At 35.8% G+C, this 12097-nt stretch overlaps 1 long non-coding RNA gene across 1 annotated transcript in view; it reads right to left on the bottom strand.

Annotated features, from left to right (window-relative positions):
- Positions 1-12097, bottom strand: part of LOC116962767 — a 122679-nt gene that overhangs the window by 38626 nt on the left and 71956 nt on the right. The window lies entirely within an intron of this gene.

The following is a 12097-nucleotide window of genomic DNA, read 5'->3' as shown; positions in this document are numbered from 1 at the left end:
TTGTCATGACGGCACTAAAGTTTGAAATTAATATTTTGAGGCAATAGTTGGAAATCTAGCAGCATTCCTGTATGAGCTGTGCAAATGCTTCTGTTGGAACTAGGCAGGAGAAGCAGCAGGGGCCGAAGCTGCTGTAGAAATGAAAGTGTAGCCACATTCCTTGATATCTGAGTAGACGGCCAGACTGACTTAAAGTAAAATGCTCTTAGGTGAATTCTAATCTTTTTTATAATCATCAAATTTTTCACATGCCAAATAGAACCCATCCACAGAAATGGTGTTTTTCCGGTGAATCTGTTCACACAATACTTTATGCTGGCAGCTCATTTATGTCTTAGTCATGTTTTCATTTTTTCTTTAGCAGATGTTTACAATTACTGCTTAAAATGTTTCTATTTTCTGTGATCACTGAATGTGAATGAGGTGACATTTTTAAAAATAATTGTAGCTTTTTCTGGCCAGAAACCACGTTGTTAGATTCAAGCAGTCTTTGTCTTTTAAACTGTGGTAAAGGTCTTATATCTCTGTAACAGCAGCATCTGCACTAGTTTGCCTATTATTTTTTTTGCCAAAATCAAAGTGTTATTTGTCGTTATCTGACTATATCTTGTGTCTGGTGATCAGATGTGTATATGTCTTTTTATTTAACCTTAAAGACATGGGGCCTATTCTGAATTTGTGCTCGAGGATTTCTTGGGAGGACTGCAGAACAAATGGTATTACAGCAGCCCAAGCTTCTGAAATGTGAAGGAAAGTTTATTTGCTTTTCTTTCAATCAGTTTTTTCATTTGTTTTTATTGACCTCAATTTAGATCAAAGTTCTCACAAATAATTGCCATGTTGCCAACACCTGCAATTATGTTGCAACTTTTGTAACGCTTCACACTTTCTTCAAAAACCCATTTCTGGGAGTCATGCAAATTTTTGAGAAAGCTCATGTTTCTTTTTTTTTCTTCTTTTGTTTTGAAAAATAAGACTTCCGTTTGCAGAAAAAATATAAAAATATGCCATACATTTACCATAAAGGCTCAAAAAAGAGTGCCACATACATATTTTAAAAGATCACTTTTTTTTTTTAATTCAGTCTCGTGACTTTTGCAGTGCTGACTCATGATTTTTGCATGCTTGACATCAGCAATACCACAACTGAGAGAAAATCTTTGTGAAAGATTCCTTTCTAGTTCTCTTGAGACAAAGGGATCCTCCAGGAAAAAAAAACAGAGAAACAACTGTTTCTTATTCATGATAGTTCTCAGTTAAAAAGAAGTACAAAACCCAACTTTAAAGCAAACAATCTAAAATATCTGCCAAACCATTCCTGCTTGCTTTCTTCAACATAAAGACTCAAAAAAAGGTACAAATACATTTTTTTCTTTTCTTTGTTAGGGTGGTATTAAATCATATAGTGTATGAAAACAAAACTTCCATTACAATTTAATATTTTTCAATAAACAGCTTCTTTTAATATGCCAGATTCCTCTCTCTTTCTTGTCAAGCAAGAAGTCTGGCATTAGGGAAAGACAATGACTTTTTCATTAATGATCATATGCTATTTTTAATTATACTGTGTATTTTTTTAACTTCTGCAAATGAAATGTAACAACTTTACAATGACATTCCTTCTGCTTAATTAAAAAATGTTTTCCTTTTTTAAGAATAAAGTATTCTGAGAGAAACATGCAAATTTCACTGAAAAAAAAAGTTTAGAGCCTTTTTGCTATTAAATGAGAATTTTGGTCCATGAATTAATGCACTTTCATTGCAGTACACTACTGATCTATGACCACAAGTTTCTATTTGTTGAAAACAATTACAAATATTCAATATTCTTAATAATACAGAAAGCAATCAGTAGCTATCATTAACATTGCTGATAGTAGTAGTAGTAGGGAATATAATAATATATTATACTATCAGTAAAAATTCAATTCTGGAACTGGCTGGTTTAGCAGTGAAAACTAGACTCCTTTATCAAGCAAAACTTCCAATTAATTTGAAATAGTTTTTCTACATAAAGACTTGAGGATAATATGCTTGTGGGTGGGATAAAAATGGTCAGTACGTGCCTGTATTAGAATAAATATTTTTGGCATAAACACTTTCAGAGGCAAATCAGGTCAAAGGATGATTTACAAAACTGTCATTGTCATATGGCATTAATTTGATAGTTCATTTCAATTGACATCTGTGAGAAACAGTTGGACATGCTGTTTCTGTTGCATTAACCAGACTTTTTAATTAAATATGCAAAGCTGAAAGGAAACAAACAAAATTAGACTAAAAAGTAAAACTATACTCAAGTAAAGGTACACATTATGCCACTAAACTCATACTGTAACAGTCTAAATCTGTACCATGCTATGAATTACCTTTGAACAGCAAACACCATCAGAATCATCACAGAGTGCTGCTCAGCACATAATATGAAGCCTTCTCCAGCACCACAGATGACTTTTCCCCCCCCCCCCCATTTCTTCTACATAGACACGAACAAAAATACTATTACTACTTCTGAATACTTCTAATATTTCTAATACCACTACTACTACAAAAGTACTCTTATTTCCTCACCATTAGGCTTTCAGAACAATATGGGAAGCAGAGACTATTTAAGTATCCTGTCCACTGAATTGGATCTACTGAATAGCAGACTATAAAATATGTTATTTGATCTGTGCTGTACCAATCCTTTAGCTGATCACAAACCCCATGCTGGGTCTCTCTAAACATTGGTAAGCATAACACTAATTTATGAATGCCAGAGCATCACTTCATAACTGTTCCTTAATAATATTATCCCATATTTGTAGTAATTCTTTGTAACCCCTGATTTACCCAGAAACTATTTTTTTCTGTTAAATTCAGTATTTTTAGAATGATACCATATTTTCATGTTATCTCAGTGGAGATATATTTAAACAGAAAATATTTCTAATTTGTTTATGCTCTCACTTGGCAAGGTAGCATTAGGACACCACAAGCTTCAAATACATCAATACTAAGTAAAGGGGTTTTTTTGTTTGTTTTGTTTTGTTTTTTTTTCCCCCCGAGATGTACATATCTAAGATGAGGCTGATTTAGTCAAGACAGGTGAAAAAAAAATCCTTTATAAGACAACATCTGGAGCATTTCAACACTCTTAATGTGTCTTGGGCTTGTCTACATGAGACCTTTTCTTCTGGTACTGCCCTACCTCAGAATCAAAATCCTATTGTATGATCTTTAAAACTATCAGCCTTTCCCTTCTCTCCAATAAAAAAAAAAAAATCTTTAAAGATTTCAGCTCAGCTTGTGCTTTGGCTATATAATGCATCACTCAAATAACGTACAAAATCTCACAGAAAGGAACAAATATTTGTGCATATATGTCACTTGTTTTAAAAGTGTAAAGATTATTTACAAGTTTAGTATGATCTCTGGAAAGGATTCTATACCTACAATTGGGGTAATCCTGGAATTTAAAAAATAAGTTTGTAATATGAGTTCTTGGCAATACAGATTATTGTTGTAGATACGGGGTGGTGTAGACAGAAAGGACTGTTTGTTGACTGTTTCTTTCTGACACAGTATATGAATCCCATTCTGAGGTGGTCTGCTGGTTGCCTGCAGTGAAGGAGAAAAAACTGTTTCCCTTTTGATGTATAATTTGGCTTCTGGTTTTTGTTTTGCTTTCCTTAGAGCATTGATGACTGACCATAACTGGAGCTGGTAGAGGATGTCAGACTGATATGCAGTTGCTCTACCAGAGTGCCCAGCTGGGGTCTCTTCCTCATATTAAATCAAGGTTCAGATGTGAGCTCAATGAAGCATTTCCCCCAAATCAGATTGCTATGAACTACTACATTTTTTTTTTTGTTTTACTTTCCTCAGGAGGTTTGAATTATCTAAAATAATTTGAAAATTTTGCATACACCCTCCCTCCCCCCGTAACTATAAGTGAATGAGTTGAAAAGCAAAATATTTAGGAAATTAGTTCTTGTTTACAAAGATGAAGCAACAGAAGTTTTCCTTCTGTCCTCATAAAAGCTGTCGAAGTACCACATGCAGAGATATTTATGTTATTATGCTTTTAAATAAAAGCTGTGCAAAGTTCCAAAGAATGTACCGTGGTTGATTATTGCATCATGTTACTGGAGCTGCCAAACTATCAAAATAAATTTCCAGAAGTCCTGTATTTATAATACTAAGATTCTGAGCAAGCATTGACTGAATAGATGTTTCTGTAACAGTGCATATGTATATAATTATAATGAGTTATAAGAGAAGTAACTCCATCACTCGGTGACTGAAAACAGCACACTTCAACTTGTTATTTACAGCCAGACCTGTTTGTCCAACACCTGGATGGACAAAAGTCCCCAGTCTTTCCAAAAGATGTCCAAACCTGGATTATCTTTCATTGGAAAAAGGCGATGTTAAATTGATACACTGACACAGATATAACTGTTTTGACAAGTCAAAGAAGAGCAAGAAAACAAAAGTGACCCGATTGCCTTTTCCATAGGAACATATTATCCACAAATATCAACAATCTAAAGAGTATACGATGGCAGTACAGAGAGAAGGTACTCCCACACAGTCTACCTTTTCATTATTGACACCATATGTTGAAATACAGTCCCTCAGAAGAATAGAAATATTTCAAACGTATTTTTTTGTTATGATTTAGTGCACAGGTATTTGTGTTAGCAGTAGAGAACACAAATATACAGGATTTTCTTGGCACATATACCACACTGCAAGAATTTAATATTGTTAGCTGGCAATTAACCTAAGTATAGGCATCCTTTAATTATCATATAACTTACAGTACCATCTAGTCTGAGGAACAGATTTAAACATGTGCTTATCCTGTAGCTATCCAGTGGTTTGTTTTCTGTAATACAATAAACAGCTGTTTACAGAAAAAGATAATAAGCTGTGTTGAACCTCTCGCTTTGATTCTGGCCACATCATGTATCACTGAAATTACTGGGACTCAACATAAGATTAAATGGCCAAATCCTGGCCCATTTACTTTATTATCATTCTTTTACCAGGGATTTAGTAACCAGACACTACCTAAAGACCCCTGCAACTAATTCAGCTACAAAACACTTCAGTCTTGCAGTATAAATAAACATCTTGCCAACAAACTGGTATTTCATAGATGATCCTCTCATGTTCTCAAGGAATGGGTAAAGCAGTTGCGATGAAATGTCAGTAGAAATATTGGCAGATCAGAGCTGAGCGAGTAAATAGGCAAGAAATTATATTTGTATTCATCAGCACTAACTTTTCAGAAATCCAGTTATCCCCTTCATCTACCATTGGGAGGACTAAAAGAAAAATTTTATTAAGGAACAAAATGTTATCTGCGATGTTAAGTAAAATAATATTTTCCTGTATCTGAAAAATAGATACTGATTTAAAAGTTTGGACGAAGCAGCATCTACATAGGAATGATGCAGATTGGTGGCCACCTTCTCACAGATATATCCTTATCTTTGATAGAGTGAAAAAAAAAAAATGCCAGGTCAGGATAAGGAGTGCCTAAATTTGACATCTCTGAGACATTCTAAAAGCTCATCTTTCAAAAACTGATGGCAATCTCTTGCACGATCTAATTTAGATTTCCTGTTTCATTCAAATGTTATTATATATACAAAAATTAGGATTACAGAGGCCGTAGGAGGCCCTATGGTCCAGGCTCTATCATTGCTGAATGTACTATCATCTTACCAACGGTAACTGCAATAGCAAGTTATTGCCTTTTTTTTTCACACAAGCAGCCCTTAGGGACAAAACTCCCCACAACTGGAAAAAGACATTATACTACTGTTGCTCAAATAACTTGTCATGGGTTTCTTATTGCTACATTTTGGAGGGGGGGTTCTACAAAAAACACTGCGATTGAAAATGTAGCATGGCCTACAGCATGGTACAGTTTGCTTCTGGTCAGCTGCACCAGAAGGAGTGAAAACATCTAAAATTATAGTCCCTGTTTCCTACTTGCTGCCTTTTGAGCATTATACTGGAATGTGAAATTAGTGCAGCTCCTGGGCTCACCAAAAGCTGGAAGAAATGGCTTTTATGCGGGGACAACAGAAAGCTCATCATGACTTCTTTTCCCTGTGGAAGATGACATGGGAAGGCTGGTTCCCATCTGACACACACTTTATTTTACACTCATGTCTCTTCTTGTATTTAAGGTCATGAACAAAACACGTTGGAACTAGGAAGGGCCGAACACACTAGAGCAAGTTTGTCTGGATTTTTGTTTTGTGTTGATTTTCCTAGCACAAATGCAGTGATTAACAACAGTGTTTTATGAACCTGTCTCGGTGAGACCCTACAGCCAGCATACCTGTTTGGCGGCTATTTTGAAAGGGACTTGACTGAATGTTTTAACAGACTAAATTAAAGTCCTCTTAAAACTGCTTAAGATTTTTATCTCAGAAGACTTGATTTTGTCAGGGACTTTTGCTTTGCTGTCATAAGGCCACCAATTAATATGAAATAAACCACATACATTGCTGTTTTTTTCTCTTCAGCTAAGGTAGCAAACAGCCGCATGAAGAACGGTGTCTGCGAGGCTCTGGCAGACAGTACTTCATGTAACTTTCATGGCTGCATTTACTTTTAATTGATCCTTCAGTACTATGCCCCTTATGGAGTGTTTTAAATCAATGTCAACCATAAAGGGGTACTAAACTGTACAAGATCGTTTTTTGGTTGCAGTTAAAGATAACTTATTTATGAGGACATGAATAAAACTCTAAGTATGCAAATGTAAATATGGCAAAAACTTTCAGAACTCATTTCCTGTATTTCATAGATTGGAGAATGTCAGGCATCAAAGCATGGATTTTTTCCTTTTTCCATCATAAAAGATTCAACAGGGCCCTTTGAACGTTTTCCCTCCTCTTACGTTTTTTCCCATCCTTTTATTAGCTGGATATGACGTTGGAAGTTTGGTTATGCAATGATAAAATCAAAGCGAGTGGATGAGAGGCTCTTCCAAAATTTGCAGTGTTCTGGCATTCACTCAGCACTTCCATGTTACTGAAACATGCATTCTGCTAGCTAAGACATGCATGATTCTCACCAGAATGAGCAGGTCTTCTCAGCTCATAAGTCCCAGAATAGACATTACTAGTAGCTCCTGAAAACAACTCCTTCAGAAGAGCTATTCCTTAGTAACTTCATTTATGAACGTTTTTAATCCACTTTTACTGTACAGTAAGAATGACAACTCGGGCAGTGACTGTGGATCACTCCATCAACCAGATCCCTTTATTCTCAAATAGCCTTCTCAAACATATTTCACGGCTTGAATCACCTCCAATGTATCACTCTAAACAAGAAGTTTATTCTTATTACAGAACTGAGGAAGCAAATGGTCCAGAATCCTGGCTAAACCTGCCGTGGTCACAGTATTTAGGTTAGTTATATGACATTAATTTCTCAATAATCTGTCAAAGGAAGAGAATACATGGAGGAATTAATGAAGTCGTGCTGTATGCTTTCCGGAAACATGAATCTCGTATTGCTGACATAAAACTGATGAATGCATAATGATGAAGTGCAGAATAAGAATATCATCGAGTCTTTAGATATTACATTTTTCCTTTCAGATCCTCATAGAAATTAGGAGAGAGTGAGTCAGCATGGGAGACACCTGACATCTCATTAAAATCAATATGAAAGAAATTAAAGATGGTGAATTAACTATAAAGACTATTAGTGCTCATGAGTTACAATTCAAGGTAAAAGATCACACTGAAGCAGAAGTTAAGGAGATACACAAAGAGAGCTCATTACCTTACTTCCTTTTCCTTTTTATGGATTAGATTTTACACTTTTAGAAGTTTGGGGTTTTTTTCCCAGTCAGAACAAAAGTTTTGTAACTCACCTAGACCCAGAATTTTTATTCTCTAGAAAACTTCAGAGTTCCACACATTAAATATATGACATATCATTCCACTGGCATGGAGCAGTTTGCCTCTGAGAATGTAGCAAGGAATAAAAGAGCTCAGAACTCATATATCCCTCAAACCTGAGTTTAACATGAATCTGATGGAAGATGCTGAATTGCACCTGCTCAGAATTCAAAGTCAATTGTAATGTCTTTAAAATCTCCATCCTGTATTTGCCAGTACAGCTCCATGTGCTTGGAGATTTTTCTACAACTGTTCTTTGAAGGGTAAATCCCACTGAATAGGCAACCTATGAAGGAAAGTCAATATAACCGCAGTACTTGTCTGGCCGTGCAAGGGCTGATGCACAGGGGGCCTGCTGCTCTTACAGCAGCAACAGAGCCAAAAAATCCTTTTTTGAACCAGAGTTAGTTTTTATATATCCTGACTTAAAATACAACTTATCTTTAAAACCATTTTTTTTTATAAAATTACAGTAAAAGTTTTTGTAAACTATTCAGAAGAATGATACCAGGTTTGGCCCCAACCCAGCAAAGCACATGTTTACCCTTCTGTATGTCACTAGTTTCTGAAATCAATGGGACTGCTTGCAGCCTGAGAGTAAATCATGTGCTTCAGCGCTCTACCACAATAAGACCTTTACAATTGTTTTCTTCTATACAGATAATTCTAGGAACCCTCACAGACCCTCAATGACTTTCACATATGATGAAGAATCTCTACTATAGATAGGAGTAAACCTTGCTAAACACCTGTTTTTACAGCTTTATAGCCTTATGTCCCATTTTTTTGTCAATCTGATACCAGAATTTAAATCTTGTTGGAGTCATAGATTAAATATAAGCAGAAGGAGTTAAATGCATATACAAAAGGGATGCCCTTCCTGTCAAACAAGGAAAGGAAGATAGATATATATAATACAATAACTGTAGATTTATGAATTATATGTGCAAGAAGTAAAGGCTCTGATCCTGAAAAAAAGTTGTGGTTTTTTTTTTTGTTTGGGTTTGGGTTTTTTTTGGGTTTTTTTTTGTTTGTTTGTTTGTTTTTTGTTTGGTTTGTTTTTTGGTTTTGGGGTTTTGGTTTTTTTTTTGTTTTGGTTTGGTTTTGTTTGTTCAGGTTTTCTTTTTTGTTGTTGTTGTTTTTGTTTTGTTTTCCCCAAAGAGCAAAAGACTTGTATCTTTGCAAAACTGTCTTCAAAAAGACTATTGGGGGTACAGAATTTCATTAATAAAAATTGCATTAAACAATTTTTTTGCTCTGCAAACCATAAGCATACACTTCAGAGATCCAGTACTTCTGAAAGAAGTTTGGAGCAAGGTGTGGCCTGACTGTTTGCATGAGGACTGGTTATTAACATTTTGACTAGAAATACTGCAAGTGCCCCAAATTACTGTAAACATCTTTGGAACACCAGGAGCTATACTACCAAAGTTAACAGTTTTACAAAATAATTGTGTTTATAGTCTCTGGGAGATTATTATTGAAATTTGGATAGACTCGATCTAAAAAGCACAAGCTTGTAAGCAACTTTTGAATGAGAACAAAGATTAAATTGGCAATTTTTTTCCTAAATATCTTTTGTTCCTGTGACTTGCCCAGATGCCATCTAATAAATGGCAACACTGTAGTAAGAAAAATTAGCCCTGATCTTCTAAATACCAATCCTTTTTTTTTGGTGTGCGTGTGTGTGTGCAATAAAAAATAAAAGATTTAGCTTACCTACTTGTTGCTGGCTGAAAAACCCTCTCTTATAATCAGTTTTATGATGAAACCTATTATGTGCATTTAAGGTGAGAAACTACTGCCTTCACCTTGGATGAAAAACCACTCTCACCTTTACCTCAGGATGTTAAAGTAGTTTGTGGAATAATGCCTGTGCTGTTGGCCTGAAAAGTAAAACTTAAAAGAAACAAACAAACTGAAAAGCTCAACCACACACTTAGACATACAGAAAATTTCATGGAACCTTGCAGTAAAGAAGCATGAGTAGACTTCCGCAGAGCATTGGCTGAATTTATAGCTACAATCTAATTCTTCAGTCACACCTGCATCCACACATCAGTTCCTACATTGCTGCTGTCAAGCTGTGCTTAATATTTGCCCCAGGTGAAAGCCCTGACTCCTCCTTACCTAAAATGTCATTACACAGGTGGCAAAATGGCAAATCTTTAACAATGCTGATCTTAATTAATTTACCTAAATCTGGTGAGCAGGGCTGCCGCTTCTTTCTCATGGTGTAAATACCCTTGTAAACTTGCATCTGCAATGGGGAAACATACTGCTCTGCTGCCAGGATGAGGAACTAGCCATGAATAAAATATTGCCTGAATATGCTGATGAAAATGAAACCAGTGTTCAGGGTACTTTGCCTAGCTGATGTTTGATTTGTCAGCTTTATTCTGCATCCTTTCTTGGGCAACAACACTGGAGGTTTATACACACTAACTTCTCCATCCACATAGCTTTTTTAAAACAGAGAGATGCTTTGAATTCACTATGAGAGGTAAAAAACTAATGCCTAGCACCCACCCCTCCCTCTGAGTTCAGTGATGTATTTCAGCCCTGCACATCTGACATGCAGTAAAATATCAGCATCTTACAGTACCAGATACTAATTAGAAAAAGAAATGTGTTAGATGTCAGGCCTCAAGAAAGCAAACTTAACATTCTGACAGCAGCTGCAGAGTGATAGCCATAATCAAGCACTGTCCCTGCTTAGATCTGTGCCAAACAACCTCACTTACTTCTAGCTAATTCTCCATCAGAGACCATCTTTCTTTACGATTCCAAAGAAACATGTTGTCAGTTCCCACCTGCTGGCATTGCTAGAAATAAAACCACAGTTGATCGGATGCAATAGGTCAGCAGAATAGTGCATTGAACTGTTGTTTGTGCTTCCAAGCTGTGTTACAGGGGATTCGCTAACGTTTATTAACCCTTTCTCAAATCATGGCTTTTGTTACACTTTTCTAAAGCAGCAAGGTTTCAAGGATGAAAACACATCCTGTTAGAAATGTCAAAGGAAGAAAAATTTGGGCTTGCTGCCAGGCTAAAAGTTCGATATCATTTGAAAAACAAAATATATTAGAGAAGAAAGAAAATGCAGATGTCAGCCTAATGACACAGAGTAATCTATTTGTTCAGTGCTTGTATTTTCCTACCAATTTTGTATTTTTCAAAAAGGACAATAAAAGAATTGTGCTCACTGCTAATTAATGACAAGCTGGTAAAAGCATCTATCCATTGTTCCATTTATTTCTTCATTTCCAGCAGTTAACAGCCCTGTTCTGAAATGAATCAATGTCGTTTACACAATGCTGTCACCCCTATTGTTTCTTTATCATCCTTGCATTTTCATAAATCGGAGGTGTTAATCCCTTAATGGCTTCTCTCAGAGCTCTAAAATGTATGCAAAATGGTAATTCATCCCCTAAACAATTCACATTTACACAGGCACCCTTTTAAATATGTTTACTATTAAAATGACTCCTTTGTTTGGATCTAACCCTATCTGTTTGTTTTCTAAACACTGAATCACAGCAGGTATGCAGAGTCTAATTTTAACTAGTGACTATTGGTAACCCAGCCCTTTTACAAACGTCGTGATTTGTCTCCGCAGGTGAAAGACTTTTTTTTTTTGGTAAGGAGTCATATGATACACATATGAAATTGAGTACGTCTGTCAGGTTTTGAAGGAAAATCAAGGGCCTGATGCAAAGTTTATTAACGTAAGGAAAAGACATAGACTGTCCTTAGTGGTCTTTGGTTCAGGCCTGAGTAAACAGCGTTATATGCTCTCCCAGAGACTGGAAAGGAAATCCATTACATTTATCCACAATATTTTAAAAGTAGCAGACTGTGCTTGCTGATAGATTTAATACCTCAATTTTCAGAAGTACAACAGAGTGCATGGGAGCATCTTTGCAGGATTGGGACAGTAAAGTTTTTGGAACAGACTGCACCTCACTGTCTGTGCAGGAATTTGCGTAGGCACCTGGACAACTGATATGTTTGCAACCTTTTGTGGTCAGCATCAACAGAAATGTTCTTGCTCTCAAATACATTTTATAAGCTTTTAAAAGTAAATTCTACACAGCTTAATGGCTTCACCCCTCTTAAATCATATATAGATTTTTTTTTTTTTTTCCATTCGGTTTTAAAAAGGTCACTGTCGG

This window comes from Tyto alba, unplaced genomic scaffold (genome assembly GCF_018691265.1).
Source record: "Tyto alba isolate M040663 unplaced genomic scaffold, T.alba_DEE_v4.0 Super-Scaffold_26, whole genome shotgun sequence".
In the NCBI taxonomy this organism is placed as follows: Eukaryota; Metazoa; Chordata; class Aves; order Strigiformes; family Tytonidae; genus Tyto; species Tyto alba.
The sequence above is the reverse complement of the archived record's forward strand: the minus strand, read 5'-3'. Positions and strand labels throughout refer to the sequence as shown.